Source organism: Alexandromys fortis, unplaced genomic scaffold (assembly GCF_014885135.2).
Source record: "Alexandromys fortis isolate MF-2015 unplaced genomic scaffold, M_Fortis_MF-2015_v1.1 scaffold_120, whole genome shotgun sequence".
Taxonomy (NCBI): domain Eukaryota; kingdom Metazoa; phylum Chordata; class Mammalia; order Rodentia; family Cricetidae; genus Alexandromys; species Alexandromys fortis.
Window position 1 is genome coordinate 2359046 of NW_026067999.1, and position 17976 is coordinate 2377021.

The following is a 17976-nucleotide window of genomic DNA, read 5'->3' on the forward strand; positions in this document are numbered from 1 at the left end:
GAGTAGGTGCCTGTCTTTGTGGTTGAGGTGTGTTTCTTGTAAACAGCAGAATGTTGGATCCTGTTTTCGTATCCAATCTCTTAGCCTGTGCCTTTTTATAGGTGAGTTGAGTCCATTGACATTAAGTGATATTAATGACCAGTGGTTGTTAACTCCGGTCACTTTTTTAGTCGTAGAGTTTGTGTGTTTCCCTCCTTAGAGTTGTGCTGGTGAAGGGTCTCTAGATAAGGAGGGAGTTTCTTGATGGATTAATTGAGATGCGAGGGCCCACCCTAAATGTGCGCAGTGCCAGTCTATGGGTTTGGGTCCTGAACTGAATCTAAAGAATGTGAGGTAGTCACAGGAATTCATTGTTCCTTGTTTCCTGACTGTTGATGCAATGTGCCCAGCTGCCTCAAGTTCCTTTCAAAGCAACTTCCCATTCATGATGAACTCTACCCAGGAACCTGGAGCCAAAATATGTGCTTTCTTCCTTAAGCTAATTTGTTAGTTATTTGGTCACAGCAATGAAACAAGTAACCAACATAGAATGTGTCTCCTTAGGAAACCAGGATTAATTTCTACTTACTACCTTGATTTTAGCAAGTGAAACAATGAAGAAGGGAGGGATGGTGTACAACTCCCAAGAATAGATAGTAAAAAGCATCACAACCTCTTCTTTGGGGTCACTTGCTCTGGAGGAAGCCAGCTGCCATTTCATGAGGATACTTGCTATGGTTTGAATATGAAATCCAGCCCCCCCCCCCCCCCCCCCCCCCCCCCCCCCCCCCCCCCCCCCCCCCCCCCCNCCCCCCCCCCCCCCCCCCCCCCGCCACCACAGGTCCATTTGAACACTTGGCCAGCAATGGTTTTAGAGAAGTCATGGAACCTTTGTGGCATGGAGCCTAACTGGACAATCTAGTCTGACAGAGGCACACCTTGAATGATGTCCTACCTCTAGTTCTGATTCTCCAAGATGGAACAAGCAGCCACAAGGTCCCACAGCCCCAGACCAAACCACCATGCCTTCCTCCACCATGATGAAATGTACCCTCTAAACTGTGAGTCCAAATAAACCTCTATTCCTTGATGTTGCTCCTATCAGATATTTTGACACAGGTGTTAAGAAATTAACCAAAGCAGCATTAAAATGGCTGTGTCGATAGGCCTATTTGATGAAGAACTGAGATAGCTGTGTGTCATTTTAAGAATAGGGCCCCTAGAGACAACCAAGCCTTCAGATTCCTGAAGCCTTGGCCAACACCTTACTACAGCTTCATGACAGCCCCTGACTCAGGACACCCAGCCAGACCACTCCCAAAGCCCTGACCACCAGAGGATGTGAGTTTAAAAATGTTTGTTACTGTTAAATCACCACTTGATGGTAATGTGTTATAATACAATGGATTCCACTTGGTCAGTAGAATGGATGGACTGGAGGAAAAAAGACAAACTAAAAAAGACAAAAGAAACAAAAAGATCACAAGAAGTGAGTTGAACCTTGTTAGACTAGGGTTCAATGAAGGGAAAGTCTGGTCAAGTCTGGAGAAGTTGTGCAGACAGCAATCCATTTGTCATCCAAGAACACCAAAGTTTCTTATCTGGCTAAGATGTATGTATTTTGGAAATAGTATAAATGAGCTGAACTTAGCTGCTCAGCTATTATATATCTGGAAATTAGACAATTTATATGCCCTCTCTATATCTGTTCAGTGAGCTTGGGCAAGTCAAATCAATTCAATGAACATTATTTGTTACTGCAGTGTTCTGTGCTGTGATTTTCCATCTGAAATACAGGGACATTCCCCCCTTTCCTTTGCCCCAGGATGACAAGAGGCACCGAGTCCTGACCAATAACCGAACACGCAAGAGAGGCACCATTCTAAGATCCGTCATTTCTTTCCAGTCTTCCCCCATCCCCCAGAAGAGTACTAAATGTCCCGAAAAGCATCCCTGAGTTATTTCTGCCTATCCATAATAGATGTCTGACAGGACAACAAGGTGCCAGGAAGAATCCCTTTTTAAATATTTTACTTTGAAATAACTTTAGGTTTACAGAAAAAAGTTGCAAAGACAGGGCAAAGATTCCAGATATATCCACCACCCAACTCCCCATGCTGTTAACATCTTACAAAACTAAGAGATTCACTTTGGTAAAATATTATTGTACAAATGATGGACTTTATTCAGACTTTAGTCCTAGTTCTATTCCAGGGTGTAATCCAAGATGCTTCATGGTAGTTAATCGTTATGATTCCCTTAGACTAGTGCTCTCTCTCTCTCTCTCTCTCTCTCTCTCTCTCTCTCTCTCTCTCTCTTTCTCTCTCTCTCTCTCCCCTTCTCTCTCTCTCCATCCCCCCTCCCCCCTTTTCCTGTCTCCATTTTTTGGGACTGAACCCAGTTTTTCCTTTTCTGTACTTTAAAAAAAGTTTTTGTCAGGCTGTCCTTGGCCTCACTCTGTAGCTGACACAGGCCTCAACTATGTGCTCCTTCTGCCATGCCCTCCTGAGTATCTTTCATTTCGTTTAAACCCGAGTTACCAGACCTAGTTTGATCTTGACACTATTTGAGAGGGCACGGGTCAGGGTATTTCATAGATTATCCTTCAATTTTTGTTTTGCTAAGACTTTATTATCAGACTTGGGAGATGAATTCTGGAGGGAAAAACAGAATCAGGAGCCTTTCACTTCAAATCTTCTCAGGGAGTGTGTGTTAAATGCTTCTATAACCAATTAGCATCCTTAATGCGATCAAAGAAGAAGAATGTGTTCTCAGTTCTGTGTCCTAAAATTCTGAAAGGAATCTTTAAGATTAAATTTAAATTGTTATTCAAGCAGATTCTCTCTAAAGGCTCTAGAGCAGCTGCATATCAGCTATCCTGGATATCAGATATTTACACGACAGTTCATAACAGCAGCAAAATTACAGTTACGAAGTAGCAATTTCATAGTGAGGTCACCACAACATTAGGAACTGCAGTAAAGGGTCACAGCATTAGGAAGGATAAGAGCCACTGCTCCAAAGAGAATTGGACCCAGCATTCCTTGGCTTATGGCCATATTACCTCATTCTCTTTTTCCATCATCACGCTATCTTTTCTTATTCAAGCAAGTCTTCCTCTGCCTCCAACTTATAAGGACCCTTGTGACACACTGGCCCCACTCAGATAATCCAGCATAATCTCTACATCTTAAAGAAGTCTTTGTCTACATAGTTCTTTTGTCATGTGCAGGGGTCTATTTATACTGGATCTAGGACCAGGGCTTGGATACTGTTGGGACCCATTATTCACCCCACAACAGGGTATTTGGTATCCCATGTTAGTCCTCAGTGGCCGTGTTAAACGTGACCACTTGGTTAAGGTGGTGCCTGCTAGGTTATTTAGGGTAACAGGTTCCTGTTGATTACTAGAAATGTGATTTGATTTATGTATGGGTAAAGAAAGATGTTGACATTATGTAGCCATTCAAAGCCACAAAGAAGGGATGCTATTCCCTTACAGAACCCAGTTCTAGATCTCAGAAATACAAAAATTATCAAGCAGTGGGCCCTGTTTCCAAGAAGTTAATTGACTTCTGAGGATAACATCAGTCAGTATAAACAAGCGTTCCTTTTAAACAATCTGGAATTTGCTTCAGTAATATTCTTTGGTTGTTTGATGGGTTTCAGGCAATATAAAGGTGAGAACCAAGGGCTAGAGAGATGGCTCAGTGGTTAAGTGTGTGTAATACTTAACCTCTTGGAGAGGACTGGAATTTAGTTCTCAGCATCCACACTGGATGGTTCAGCACCATCCTTAATTCCAAGTCTAGGGAATCTATGCTCTTTTCTGGCCTTTTTGGGAACTGTAGTGATATATGAGGAAAAAACTGGGTGTGGTGCAGACTTTTAATCTCAGTGCTTGTAAAACAGGAGGATCAGGTAATTGAGGCTATCCTGGACTACATAATAAGAATCTGTCACAAATGAAAAATGATAAGTAAATGAAGAATAAAGTATTGTTCTTAAAGTTTCTAAAGTATTCTTGAACTTACTGTATTTCTCACTTTTCTATGCTCTCTTGAATTCTCTTCTCAAATATAGAGTATTATTTCTCAGAAAAACAGTTAAAAAATTCCACTGGGTTTCTCCTAAGAAAATCTAGCTTTCATTTTGTTTGTAGAAGGTTTTACGGAACAAACAAGCCCAGCTGAGCCTCCAGACCCTGGGTGTTCATGGAACTGGAGAGTCCATACCTCGCATTTCACTCCCCTGCGACAGCCCGGTCTGTAAAATAACGCACTATATTCTTCTTGAAGGAAGATGATAGAAAAGACTTACCATAGATTTTTTTTCCCTCCAAATGCCAGTATGGCACTTCAAACTCCAAAGTGGTTCCATGGGAACTCTCACTCAATATAAACCTGCTGTTATTTTTACTGCTTGAAGGAGTCTCACCTTAAATTAAGTCCAAGTCATGTCTGAAATGTATTTCCCATACCAGCTTCTTCAAGTCAAATACTTTGACATGGAGCAGCTCAGAAACACACAGGGAATTGACCAGTCACATACTACAGGATTCATGGTTCTCTAAGCTCCATCGTATGCAGCAAAGGGATTCTGTTCCAATGGCTTTTTAGCTAACTACCTTTGATTATGTTAGTTTAAAATAATACTTTATTAATCCTTTGAGAATTTCATATGGTGTATTTTGATCATTTTCTCCTCCCAACTCCCCCAAATCCATCCTTTCTACCCTCATCTCCCTATCTACTCAACTTCGACTTTTCTTCTTAAAAAGTTGTTAATACTTCAAGTTCATTTTGTGTTGCTCAGCTCCTCTTGGAAGTGGGGCCTGCCCTGGAATGTGGTTGACCTACTAGGTGTCACACTATTAAGACAACTGATTCCTTCTCCCAGCAGCTATCAAATGCCAGTAGCCCCTCAGATATGGGTGGGATGTCGTGCCCACCTCTCCTCCACCTAGGAATTTTACCTGGCATGAACGTATGGATGTCCTGTCAAGGTGTTGCAATCCCTGTGAGTTCATATGTACAACTGACCTGGTGTAGCCAGAAAATAATGTTTCCCTGAAGCTGTCCGTTATCTCTGGCTTTCTTTCTGTCTCTCCTCTTCTTTGAAGATTTCTGAGCCTTGGGGATGGGGTAATCTAGAAAACCCATTTCATTCTGAGCATGCCACAGTTTTTATTCTCTTTGCATTGATCAGTTGAGGGTCATTTAAAAAACTCTCTGTGCTTCCATGGTTTTGCATACAAAGAGAATTTCAAGAATATTTCGATTGGATTTTCTTTTCATTCTTCTCATTGTAAGATTCAAAAAAGATAACAAATAACAAAGAATTTGAAAACCGATGAACTCCTAAACAATTTCGAGTGACTTTGTAGTCAATTATTATCACTTCTGAAACATGATGGTGATCTAGATTGTCTTTAGAAGGCATTATTTTTATTGTTTAAGTAATTAATCATTTTTCAATCATTTTTGTTTAAAGTAGACTTCTGTATACTTTTAAGAAGCAAAATGATAAATACTTTGGACTTTGTGAAGCTTTGAGGCTGACTCAGGGAAAGACCCTAGAGACTGTAGGCAAACGAATGAGCATGGCTGTGTTCCAGGAAACTTTACTTATAAAATGACATGCTGGCCCACAGAAACTTGCCAGAATAATTATGGCCAAAATGGTGTGATAATCAGAACTTGCTTCAACATCAGGTAGGGAGTGGAGAAATGTGCAGGGGTGAAACCAAGGTAAGGCTGGGTTGACAGTTGCTTTAAGACTGGTTGTACATGGGGGCGCATGCTCTTCAGTCCACCTTCAGGTGTGCGTTGCCAGTGCCCCACATTGGTCAATCTCAAGGTCCGAGAACCAAGTGGCATGGGCAGCAGGTGATTTCACAGTGGCTGCTGACCTGTCAGCTACAAAAATGCTTTCTAGATGCCTTGGAAATTTTCTGTTTTTACTGCTTTCCTACCTAATCTCTTCTCATTTCACTCTATGGACATTATATTTTATTACTGAGACACACTCTTGCTATGTATGTATCGCTTGGCTGGCCAAGTTCTACCTTTGTGGCTCAGGCTGGCCTTGAACTCATGATGATCCTACTTCATGCTCCAAGAATGCTGAGGTTATAGCCTTATATTGCCATATCTGGTTCTGCATTAGTGTATTTCAAACCGGTTTATGTTCCATACAAGCCAAGCTGGTTAGATAGATAATGACTACTGCAAGATCTATGGAAAGAAGTAAGGACAGAGGACACAGTCATAGAAAGAACCAACATTGATTTTCTCCTGGAGTCCTTCCAAACAGCCTATGGGGAAAGGCTATCTGTATCCCCTCCAGGAGAGGAGCTGGGGGAGGAGAAGCAATATGGCTGTGTTTCCATGGCTAACAACTTTGTTCTGAAATTTGGGAGCTTAGGCATGAGTTCACTTCTTTTCAGGGTAAAGAGGTGAAATAGAGAGACTCAGATTCTCCCGGGAGGACACCTGGAAAAAAAAAGAAATAAAGAGATTCTGAGACACGAATTAATAGAAACTATGGATAAAGAATTAGAGAACTGAAAGTGTAGCCAAGTAAAGGAGGAGAGATTAAAAACAAGATGGAGAACTCAGCAGCTATAGCTTTGATTTCTTCTTCGACAAAAAAAAATACATTTTTGCTTTGTTCCTTTTTTGGTGGGGATTTTACCTCCGGGGAAATACATAGGATGCTCATTTCCTATTTCATGTCTACAGTCACATTTCCTTAATATCAAAGAAATTTAAGATAAAGAGTAGAAAGGCACAGAAACTCTCAGAATCCCAGCAGTGACAGGACTGCAGTTGAGCTTCCCTTTGTACTAAACAAGGTGAGACATCCTTCTGGAAACATGCAGCAAATTATGCCAGGTTGTGAGGGAAATGCTGCTAGGCTTCCCAATGACTCAGAGCAGCACTGACCAACTGCTGCTCCCCATCTCACAGTAGGAAGGCTTCTCCTAGGACTAGAGAGAAACTTGGGACTGGGCTGTTCAGTTTCCTTTACTACACCCCATTCCCTGTCGCAACCCAACTCCTGCTTCCTCTCACCAACAGTGAGAAGCCATTTTTACAAAAGGAGCAGCCACACAGCTGTAATGGGCTTAAACTTCATACCTATTCAACCACACACATTCTGGCCGAAGGATGTAGCTCAATAATGGTGTGCTTGCCTAGTACATTCAAGCCCTCCAAACCAAATGGTGTGCTTTTCTTCTTTTCTAAACTCTCCTTTTCTTATGATTAATAATCCCCAGGCGTCTTCTTTGAGTTTTGTCCCACTGCACCAATCATCAAAACACATTCTCTTTCTTAATCAAGGTCTGATAATGTGGAAGCCTTGGGTTTGAAAAGAGATCAGTGTGACACCTCCCACTGCCACCGCCGCCACCGCCCTGCAACCCAGGCTGTAAGGCCAACTTAAGAGCAGGTCTCTTTTTGTCTGGAACAAAGAAAACTGGGTTGCCAAGCACACAAGTCTAACAGAAAAGAAAATGAGTGACTGTGTGGGTTAAAGCAGATGATAATGTTTGTGTGCTTCTCCAGCATTTTGTTTAAGACTTGGTGACTTCAAATGACTTGGGAAGTAAAGCACAATTAATATTTTTTTAAAAAAAACTTTTAATCAAAAATATTTGTTGAGCTGAAAATAATCAGGTCAGAAAAGTACAAGAAGAGGATTTTGTTACTAGGCAATCCAGAAACAAACTGTACTTTGGGAAAAAAAAATGCCTTTTACCCCTTCCCAGAAACCAGGGCACCCAGCTTCCTCCTAGATATAACAGCTGCTTAACTGAAAGTGAGGCACACTCACTTCTTTTTAAAGGTGTGTGTGTGAGAGAGAGAGAGAGAGAGAGAGAGAGAGAGAGAGAGAGAGAGAGAGAGAAACAGACACAGAGATATACGGGGGGGGGGGAATGAAGGACTAGAGGATGTCATTAAGTGTCCACCCATAGCTGAAGTTGCAGGTGGTTGTTAGCTAACTGCTATGGGTGCTAGGTACTTAACTTGGGTCCTCTGCAAGGGCATCACACACTCTGAACTTCTGAGCCATTACTTTAGCTTCTACTTACCTGTCTGCCTGATGCCTTCCTTCCTGTCTCCTTTCCTGTTTCTTTCGACAAGGTCACAGGACACTGACATCGAACTTTCCAAGTAGTTAAGGGAGACTTCAGATTCTCCTGCCTTGCTCCCACAGTAACCTCTTAAATTCTAACTCCAAGCTCTGGGCCTAGTCTAGAATATTTGTAAATTGGGGCATGAATGCCAAGGAAGGTAGGAGCTAAAACTATCACTGTTTGGATTTTGAACCTTCTTAAACAGACACCATTCTTGATCTCATTTTAAAAATAAAGAAATAGAAGCCTAGAAGTTTTTTATATTTTACTCAAGATCACACAGTTTGTCATTTCTAGAGCCTGGTTTCTAACTTAGACACTCTGACACAGACTTCATATTCTTTCTTTTTTGAATTCTATCACAAAAAACAACTTGCAAATAAAATAAACACCATATACCAAAATTAGCCAGACCCCAAATTCGCACACCTCAATGATCCTATATACAGTTGGAATTGTCATTCTTTCACTATTAGAAATATTTTATGCACTTATCCACCATCAAAACTGAAATATCCATGACAGAATTAGAACTAGAAAAGCAATTGTCTTTGTATCCTTTGTCATAACTCGTGGTCATTACCCGCATTCACTCTGTACTCATCCTACTACACTTAGCATTTCTTGTTCTCTTTCTTCATGTATTCTGTACCCACATGTACATGTCTTTACATATATACATATATTAGCTAGATTTTGCATATGAGGAAATCATCTGGTGTTTTTATTTTTGAGATTGTGTGTGTGTGTGTGTGTGTGTGTGTGTGTGTGACAAGGGCTTGCATCTGAGGATTCGCCTGCCTATCTTTTTGCTTATGGAAGCCAAAGACTGACATTGGCTGCCTTCCAATGTCTCATCCCACCTTCTGTTTTTTTTTTTTTTTTTTTTTTTTTTTGAAACAAGAGCTCTTGCTGAACCTGGACTTCACCATTTTGGTGAGACTACCAGACCAGTGAGCCTCTGGGGTCCTCATATCTCTGCCCCTCCAGCATTAGGGTTACAGACATGCATGCCCCCCGTTATGTGAGTACTGGAGAGCTGAACTTAGGAGTTTATGCTTGAATAACATGCATTTTACCCATTAAGCTGTCTCCCCTCAGATAAATATTTTTGATGTTTCTAACAAATTTAGAGGTCACTCATTTGAACAATAGGTTTATTCCTTTCTCTTGTCTTTAACATGAGTGAATTCTTAGTATTGACATACAATTTTAGATTTTTAACAGTCTCCTTCATGAAAGTAAGTCTTAAATTAACATTAGGAGATTCTTACAATCAGAGACTCAGTAGTACTAGAACCGAGTAAGTACCCTTTTCTGGCCCCTTCAAACACTGTATGCACATAGTGCATATAAGCTTATACAAGCAAGTGAACATGTGTGCAGTGCACACAGATGCAAATAATAAATAAATAGCAATTACTTTAAAAAATGAATTGTTTAGAAAACATTTTATTTTTAGCAGTGTGTGTATGTGTGTGTGTGTGCGTGCACATGCACAAGTGCACAAGCATGTGAGTACAGGTGCCCATAGGCTAGAGGCATCTGATTCTCTGGAGCTGGAGTTACAAGCACTTGTACCTTCCTGATGGGTGCTGAGAACTGAATCTGGGTGTTCTGAAAGAACAGAAAATGCTCTTAACTGTTGAGCCATCTCTCTGGTCCCCAATTCTCACACTAGTCAAAATACAGTGCATTTAACTAACTGGAACTGTGTGTTTCGCTTGTTTGTTGATGAGATGTTTGAGCGATTTTTTGTAAGCCATTTCAGAAGTGCCCTATAAGGCTCCTCAGTGGTGCTTGCAATGTCCTGTGGATCTTCTAATTTGTCCTTCAGGCAGCAAATCTCTTGTTTTTACTCCATGTTCAAATGTCACTAGTCCCCCAAGTCTCCCTGGAATCCTCTGGGGGAAATCATCCTACCACTGTAACATCACTGTCACTATTACCCTCATCATATCACCACCCCCACCACCACCACCACCACAATCACCTCATCACCATTGACACCAATTGACCCTGACTTGAATTTTATAAGCACACAACAGCATAGACATTATTGCTGCATTCATTTCATGGTTAAGGAGTCAGAGGCACAGAGAGGTTTAGAGCCGCATATCAAGAAAGGAAACCAAGAGCGTGCCGTCTAAAGACTGTGTGATAAAGTTGTAACCGAAAACATCAAGTTCTATTCTTTGCCTTCCCTAGGCGCCTAGTCTTAAGGTGAATGGCTTGCAATGAGTGATCAATAGTCAGCAGGTTTGCCTGGAGGGGGAAAGAGTGAGAGGGAGGAGACTCATTAGTTCTGCTGCGGATAAGGTTAATCCTGTGGATAAAGTTGATCCTGGAGAGTTTTCAGGTCCTTCTTGTTTTCCCCTCCCTTGGTTCACCACCCTCTCTTTTTCTCTACTCTCTAATTCTTTGAAATACACAGTATAAAAACTGAATGCATAGGTTTAACTCAGAAACAATGTAATGACTGTTATGCCATATTGAGCCACAGTTGACACTCCCATAGAAGAAGATAGATTGATAAGGACAAACCAGAATCTTAATTTATTCAAAGTTTTAGTAGCTCAGAAGGCTTGAGAAATAATCCAGAGAAAACTATTCTTGTGCTTAAGTTCCGCATCCCTCAAAAAAGACAGTCATGCAGACGTGGGATTATACTTAATAGTAACTGGTTGAAAGGGGAAAAAAAAGCCAGTCTCGTCACATTCTACTTGGCCATTCTTTGGGGTAATTCTTTCTTCTTCATAGGCTCTGGACAGTATCTCTCTGGAATGAGGGTCTTCTGATCTAGTGCCAGACAAGGTATCTCGGAGAATTTCTTGATGGCAAGGTCCTACAGTGAAACATGGGAGGAGGACCAGAGCCATGTTTTTTAGAAATTTTGACTGCCTGGGGGAGAGGAATTCCAATTTCTATAGCCTGTCTCAGGAAAGAACAGAAAATAGGAGAAAGCAGGGCAGTCTGTGAGAATTCAACGATGCAGAGAACTACTCAATAAACAGTGGTTTGCTTTCCTACGAATATTGCCAAATTTTGCATGTAATATTTAAAGTCATCTCCATTACCATCTCTTGAACCATATTTCTACAAAATTAGCTAGTTCCCATCTTTTATGAATGGATTTTGTTTTCCTCTGCTACTGCACTGTGTTTATGTGGCTAATAATACAAAGTTTATTATATAAGAAAATTATTTATCATAATATACTGTTTAAGTAGGTGAATAAAATTATTTGATAGGAAACTGATGTGTAAAATTTACTGTAAGAAACAAATCTCATCGGTAAGTAGGAGAAACTTTTAATTCATGATATGAGAAGAGATGTTAGAGCACTAATAAGGCATGAAAGGATAAAATGATTATTAATTGGATGTGACCTTTGGGTAATTGATGCCTATGAAGGACTGGAGTATTAGTGGAAATGACTTTTTAAACAGCGATTACATTTATCCACACATCCACTCACTTATCTGCGCACCTCTTTATCTACCCATCCATTTCTTATTTACACATCTTCTAGCTGTGCCTCTATCTTTTTCACTCATTTGTCAAATTGCTACCCAACCATTCATCTATCCATGTCCTTCCAGTCATCTGTCCAGTTCACTGACTCCTTTCCAAAAATAACATGTCCTTATCGTGTGGGTACTTTCTTTTGGATAAGAAAGAAAATAAAATGGTCTGGAGAGATGGTTCTGCAGTTAAAAGTACTGGCTACTTCTTTCAGGGAACACAGGTTTAATTCCCAGAACCCACGTAGCAGCTGTGCTGGCTAGTTTTAAGTCACCTTGACACAGCCTACAGTTATCTGAGAGGAGGAATCGTCAACTGAGAAAATGCCTCCAAAAGATCAGGTTGTAGGCAAGACTGTAGAGCATTTCCTTAATTAGTGATTGGGGTGGGAGGTATCCGGCCCACTGTGTGTGGCGTGATCCCTGAACCAGTAGGCCTAAATTCTATAAGAAATCAGGATAATCAAGCTAGGATGAGCAAAGTAGTAATCAGCACTCTTCCATGGCCTCTGCATCAGCTCCTGCCTCCAGATTCCAGCCCTGTTTGACTTCCTTTGATGACGAACAGTGCTATAAAACTGTAAGGTAAAATAAACCCTTTCCTTCCCAAGCTGCTTTGGTCCTGGCGTTTCATCAGAACAATAATCCTAAGTAAGACAGAAATTAGTACCAGGATAGTGGGGCATTGCTGTGACAGACCTGACTATGTTGTTTTGCAGAGGATTGAAGAAGGATTTTGGAATTTGGGGAAGGAAAAGTCATTGAGCATTAAAAGGTAGGTGAGCTGTTCTATGGGAATGTAGAAGAAAAGAGAGTTGAGAGAAATGCAGATGATAAAGGCCTGCATTGTGAAATTCCAGAGGGAAGTTTGAGATTTATTTTGACACTCATGGGACTGATGCGTATTTGCTGTTTTGAACAGTGATATGGAAGTACAAACCAAGTAAACCCTTTCCTCCGCAAGTTGCTCTGGTCATGGTGTTTCAGCACAATAGTACCCCTAACTAGTACTGCACTTCACAATCATCTACAACTCCAGCTCCAGGGAATTCAAAGCTCTCTTCTGGCCTCTTCGGGCCCCAGACTTGCACATGGTACACAGACATACATTTAGTAAAAATACCCATATACAGAAAATAGATACGTTTTTAAGAGAAGAAGGTATGAGATAAATATGCTTGATTTGTAAAAGTCTTCATAGTTTCTAGGCATTAGAATTCATATCTGACAGGAAAGACATGCACAATCCCTGGCTATAACAGGGATAACATGTACTCTGCCACTGAAGGATTCCTGAAGAATTGGCAAGTTGCCATGAGTGAAAAAGGTATCATATGTAGACCATAAAGCTGGGAGAAAGAGCAAGTTGTACTCTTTAGATTTAGAATAGTTGTTAAACTATCTTGGTTTAACAGGATGATGGCAGATTAGGTGTGAAAGATAAATTAAGAAAGATCATGTGAGATGCATAGCCATATATAACTATGGGCTGGAAGTGATGGTGTCTTCTTGGCAGGCATGAAAAGATACCAAGATTTTTCTAAGTAGTAGGCAGCAACAAAGCAGCATGAAACAAATACTTTTTAATTAATTTCAATTTTTAATCGGCTACTTAATAGCTAAAATATACAAGAGACTCTTAAATCTTTTTAGATTATAGCTCCCTGTGTGTTTATAATTTGTTCATGGTATCCCAAGACCAAAAGAAAACCTTAACAATTCCATTTATTAAGTTCAAACAACTTGTTAAATATTTATTTGTATCCAAACAACTTAGCAGCAATCTGAAACAGTAACACAAACATCTTTTAAATTTTGGCAAAAAATTTCATCGTTGAACAACTATGGCCAATTCTCCATTGGGGTATGTGTGTCTGTGGGGTACTCAGCAGAATGTCAGCAGACCTTATGTGGAAAATGCAAGTTGCATTAAGGCAGGGGTTTGAATAGCATCCAAAAGATAGTGTGTATGTCCATGTTTCCTTCAAAATGTCAGACGGATTGCTGTGCCTTGATGAATTGAATCCACTATGGCGACCCAGGACTCTTCAGGGTGTAGCATGAGAATTAGGTGTTAAACTGTTACCATTCATCAGCTCTTACCTTAGGCACTTTATAAATGCTGTGTGGGGTGACTCTTAATATTAACCTTAATTTCCAGATGATGAGAGTGAGCTCATAGAGCTGGAAACTGATGGAATTGTATATAAACTCTATAGATAGCATGTCTATTGATTCATGTCAAAGGACATTATATTATCATGATTTGGTAGATTCTAAATAATTCTAGGAGTAGAAATCAACACCCAATGTGTTTTTTATTCAGTGTCAAGAGTATCCTATTTGTTGCTGTTTAGAGGGCAAACTGGCTTTCTTAACTTCAGTACATTTCATTTTTCTTAGAAGATCTTGAGACATGAACTTAACAACATTCATTTGTTGAGGCTGGTGGTGTTGCTTAGTGGTAGAGCATTTGCTTACTATGTCCCAAACCCAAGGTTTGCGCCATGGTGTCACCAAAACAATTGTAGTAATTTACACATGAGATAATTTAGGAAGTTCTAGAAGTTGAATGGGGTGGTGTATTAGGGGAAGAAAAAAGTCAATAAAGGTAAGATTAGTAAACCATTTACCATTGTAGGCAGGTTGAATTTAATCACATAGAAAAATGCTGGGAATCAGAACAGAAGACACGCCTGGTAATTGTTCTTCCGAACAGGCAACAGAGTAGTGATATTCTTAACCAACACCATTCACACATTGAAGGACTGCTCCCAGGGAGATCATCATTTGGGGCACCTTTGGCCTGCCATGTGTGTGCATGGAGAGGGCTTCAATGGCCATAGAAAATTCCCAGGAAGGCAGCTATACTCAATGCAATTTTTGGCAGCTGGAAATAAAATCTGTCTCCTAAAATTGTAAGGCAAAGTAGATATGAATGAGGTCCAAACAATAGCTGCTTTGCTAGCAGAGTATCAAAAGACAGCACTTATAAAAATGATCAGGGAATCACTGGGCAGTAGTGGTGCACGTCTTTATTCCCAGCACTCAGGAGGCAGAGGCAGGCAGATCTTTGTGAGTTCGAGGCCAGCCTGGTCTACAGAGAGAGTTCCAGGACAGCCAGGACCACATAGAGAAACCCTGCCTTGAAAAAAGTAAAACAAACAAGCAAACAAAAGGATCAGGGCAGTGCTTTCCTGTAAGGATGGGTCAGAATACCCGGAAAGCATGGTTAATTTGAGTAAATGTATTTAATATAGTATAAATTTATATTCACAGGGTATAAACACATTTTTATTTTTCAGTTGGTACGTATCGAGAGATGAAGGTAGCTTTCAAGAGAGTGCAGCATGAAAGAACAGCACTGGGCTAGATGAACCTCAGAAGAAGATGCTTCTGTCTGCTGGGGCTGGGACTTGGTGGTAATTGTGTGCTTGCTCAGCATGTGTGAGGCCCCTGTTCAATTTAAGAAGGGCTAATGCCCCCTCTCCTTGCAAAGTGATACCAAAGGAGGAAAATGTATGCTGAAGTGGCTTGCCCATTTCGTTTTCCTGGCTGAAAGAAAAGAAGCTACAGATATTTAAACCGAGAAAGGAAAGTTGAAACATGAGTCCCCAATTCATCTGTTAATACATGTTCAGAGCCCTATTAAAAGTGGATTTGAGCAGGAGAAAATGGCTTTTGAGGATATGTGGGAGCGTTGAGGAGAGGCTGCAGTTTCTAAAGGCATTCTCAACAAAATTAAATGGATTTGCCATATTCTAATTCAACTTAGTTATGCCTCATGAAATTGAGGAGTTTCCTATAAATTACACTGTAGAAATCATTAAGCAAATTCTCAAGCAATCCTTCCCAAGGAGGAAACGGCGAGAACTGGCAAACAAGTCACGAAAACATGATATCCACCATTAATTCCCCTTTCCTTATGAAAATGACTGACTGCCTTGATGAGTTCCAGTTGGGGGATGTTGTTTCTGTTGATCTAAGAGTTCATTCTTTTACACACACACACATACACACACACACACAGCCTTAGTTTAGGCCTGCACTCTAAAAATTTCTCACATGAATTTATGTCTATAAACATTTCCATAAGCACCCTTGGCAGAAACAAGACAAAATTTGCCCTAGCTCACAGAAAAGGGTCATGAATGTTCTGTCTGTGGCTGCCAGTCTCTGGCTCCCTGTGTGAGCTCTCTGGAGAGATGGGCTAAACAAACAAAAAAAAAATCTGAGACATCGCATTCCTGAAAAAGTTCAAAGACACAGGTCAGAAGAAGTGCTGCACTGCCATCCTGCTGAAAACTGTGAATTCGGCTGTAGGGGACATGATGTCCCCTTGATGACTCGAGGATGCAGAGGTCTGAGACATCAACCACTGCCTCCAGGTGGGATAGGAAGCACCGCACAGCAAAAGGAAGACAGTGGCAGGGTTTCTTGGAAGACAGCAGAAAGAGAATTTACAAAACTGGTGAAATGTGCCTCTCTTATTCTGTCTGTCTCTCTGTTTGTCTGTCTGTCTGTTCCTCTCCTTGTCCCTCGCTTCCTTCCTCCCTCCCTCCCCCTTTCTTCTTCTGTCGTGTGTGTGTGTGTGTGTGTGTGTACTAGTGTATGCCTGTGTCTATGGTGGGCAGAGGACACACTCAGATGTCATTTCTCAGGCAGTGTCCACCTTTTTCCTTCCTTCCCTGTCTAATGTCTTCCTTCTTTCTTTCTTTCTTTCTTTCTTTCTTTCTTTCTTTCTTTCTTTCTTTCTTCTTTCTTTCTTTCTTTCTTTCTTTCTTTCTTCTTTCTTCTTTCTTTCTTTCTTTCTTTCTTTCTTTCTCTTTCTCTCTCTCTCTTTCTTCCTTCTCCCCTCCCTCCCTCCCTCCCTCCCTCCCTCCCTCCCTCCCTTCCTTCCTTCTTCCTTACTTATTTTTAATACGGGGTCTAAATATAGTTTACTCCTCACTTGTCTAGAACTCATTGTGTAACCTGGTCTTGTACTCACAAAGATCTACCTCTCAAGTGCTGGGATTAAAGGCCTGCAACACACACACTTGACTTATTTTTTAATTTTGTATGTGTGCGTGTGTGTTTGTGTGTGTATATTTAGAGAGAAGGGAGCGAGAAACAGAGACAGATGCATGCAGAGAGATAGAGAGGGAAGAGACTGAGATTGAGGTATGTGTATGGTTGCCTCTTGAGGCCAGCAGAAGGCAGACATGGGTGCTGGTAACTGAACTCTGGTCTTTTGCAAAAGCACTATGGATTCTTAACCAGTGGGTGAGTCTCTCTCTCTCTCTCTCTCTCTCTCTCTCTCTCTCTCTCTCTCTCTCTCTCCACAACTGGCTTTTTAAAATGTCACTTTTAGGAATCAAGCCCAAGATCTCATGTTTACAAAGCAACGCTTACTTTTACCAAACAAGCTATCTCCCTGGATAGGGAAATTAGGAGCTCTTAATTCAATGTATTAACTGAAACATTATGTAATACTTTGACCTTAACAAATTATGTGTGGATAATTAAATAACTGCCCCTTAAATGACTACCTCTAATTTTTTACCTGCCTTCCAATCTCTACCTTTAGATGGGCCTCATTGTGGGCCCCTTGACTTTGGGCTTGGCCATGTGACTTACTTTGGGCAGTGGGTAGAAGTATTTCCCTCTGTTTCAGGTGTAGGCTTTAAAAGACCGTGTATAGTTTGACTTGTTCTTTTGGGCCTCTGCTATCATGATAAGAAAATCTCCTTCAGTTGTAGCACTAGTTCAAGAATGATGAGAGTCACATTGAACTAATCCGAAAACAAAGCAGAACTATATTAGGGAAATGGATGCCTTTTATAAGCTGCTAAGACTCTGTGACTGTCTTATATGGACATTACCTGAACGACACATCTTATTCCCTTTAAAAAGCTATCTGTTTCCTCATCTCTGAACTGACTCCAAATGAAGTTGAGAACTCTGCTATGCTATTTTTTATCACACTTTTTCCAAGAAAAAAACAAAACTCAAAAAAAACCTCTTACTTTATACATAGCTGATTTTTTTAAAAAAAAGTAAACTTGTATCCCTAAAACACACTGATTCCTGAAACTGTTACTCTTCTGAGTTATGTATTTAATGTCACCCACTAGACAGTATGAAGTATACCAATCATGGCTGAAGACACACAGGAGACGTGTAGTGATTGGGTCTCAGACAGTCCACATTGAATTTCTGTCATTCTAAGTAACCTCTCCTGAACAAGGCCCTATTTACTTATTGTTTGAAAACACGTAGATATCTTGGAGGGGGGAAGGGGTAGAAAAATGGAAGATCAGCATCTCCTGAGAAGCAGAAATAGTTTGG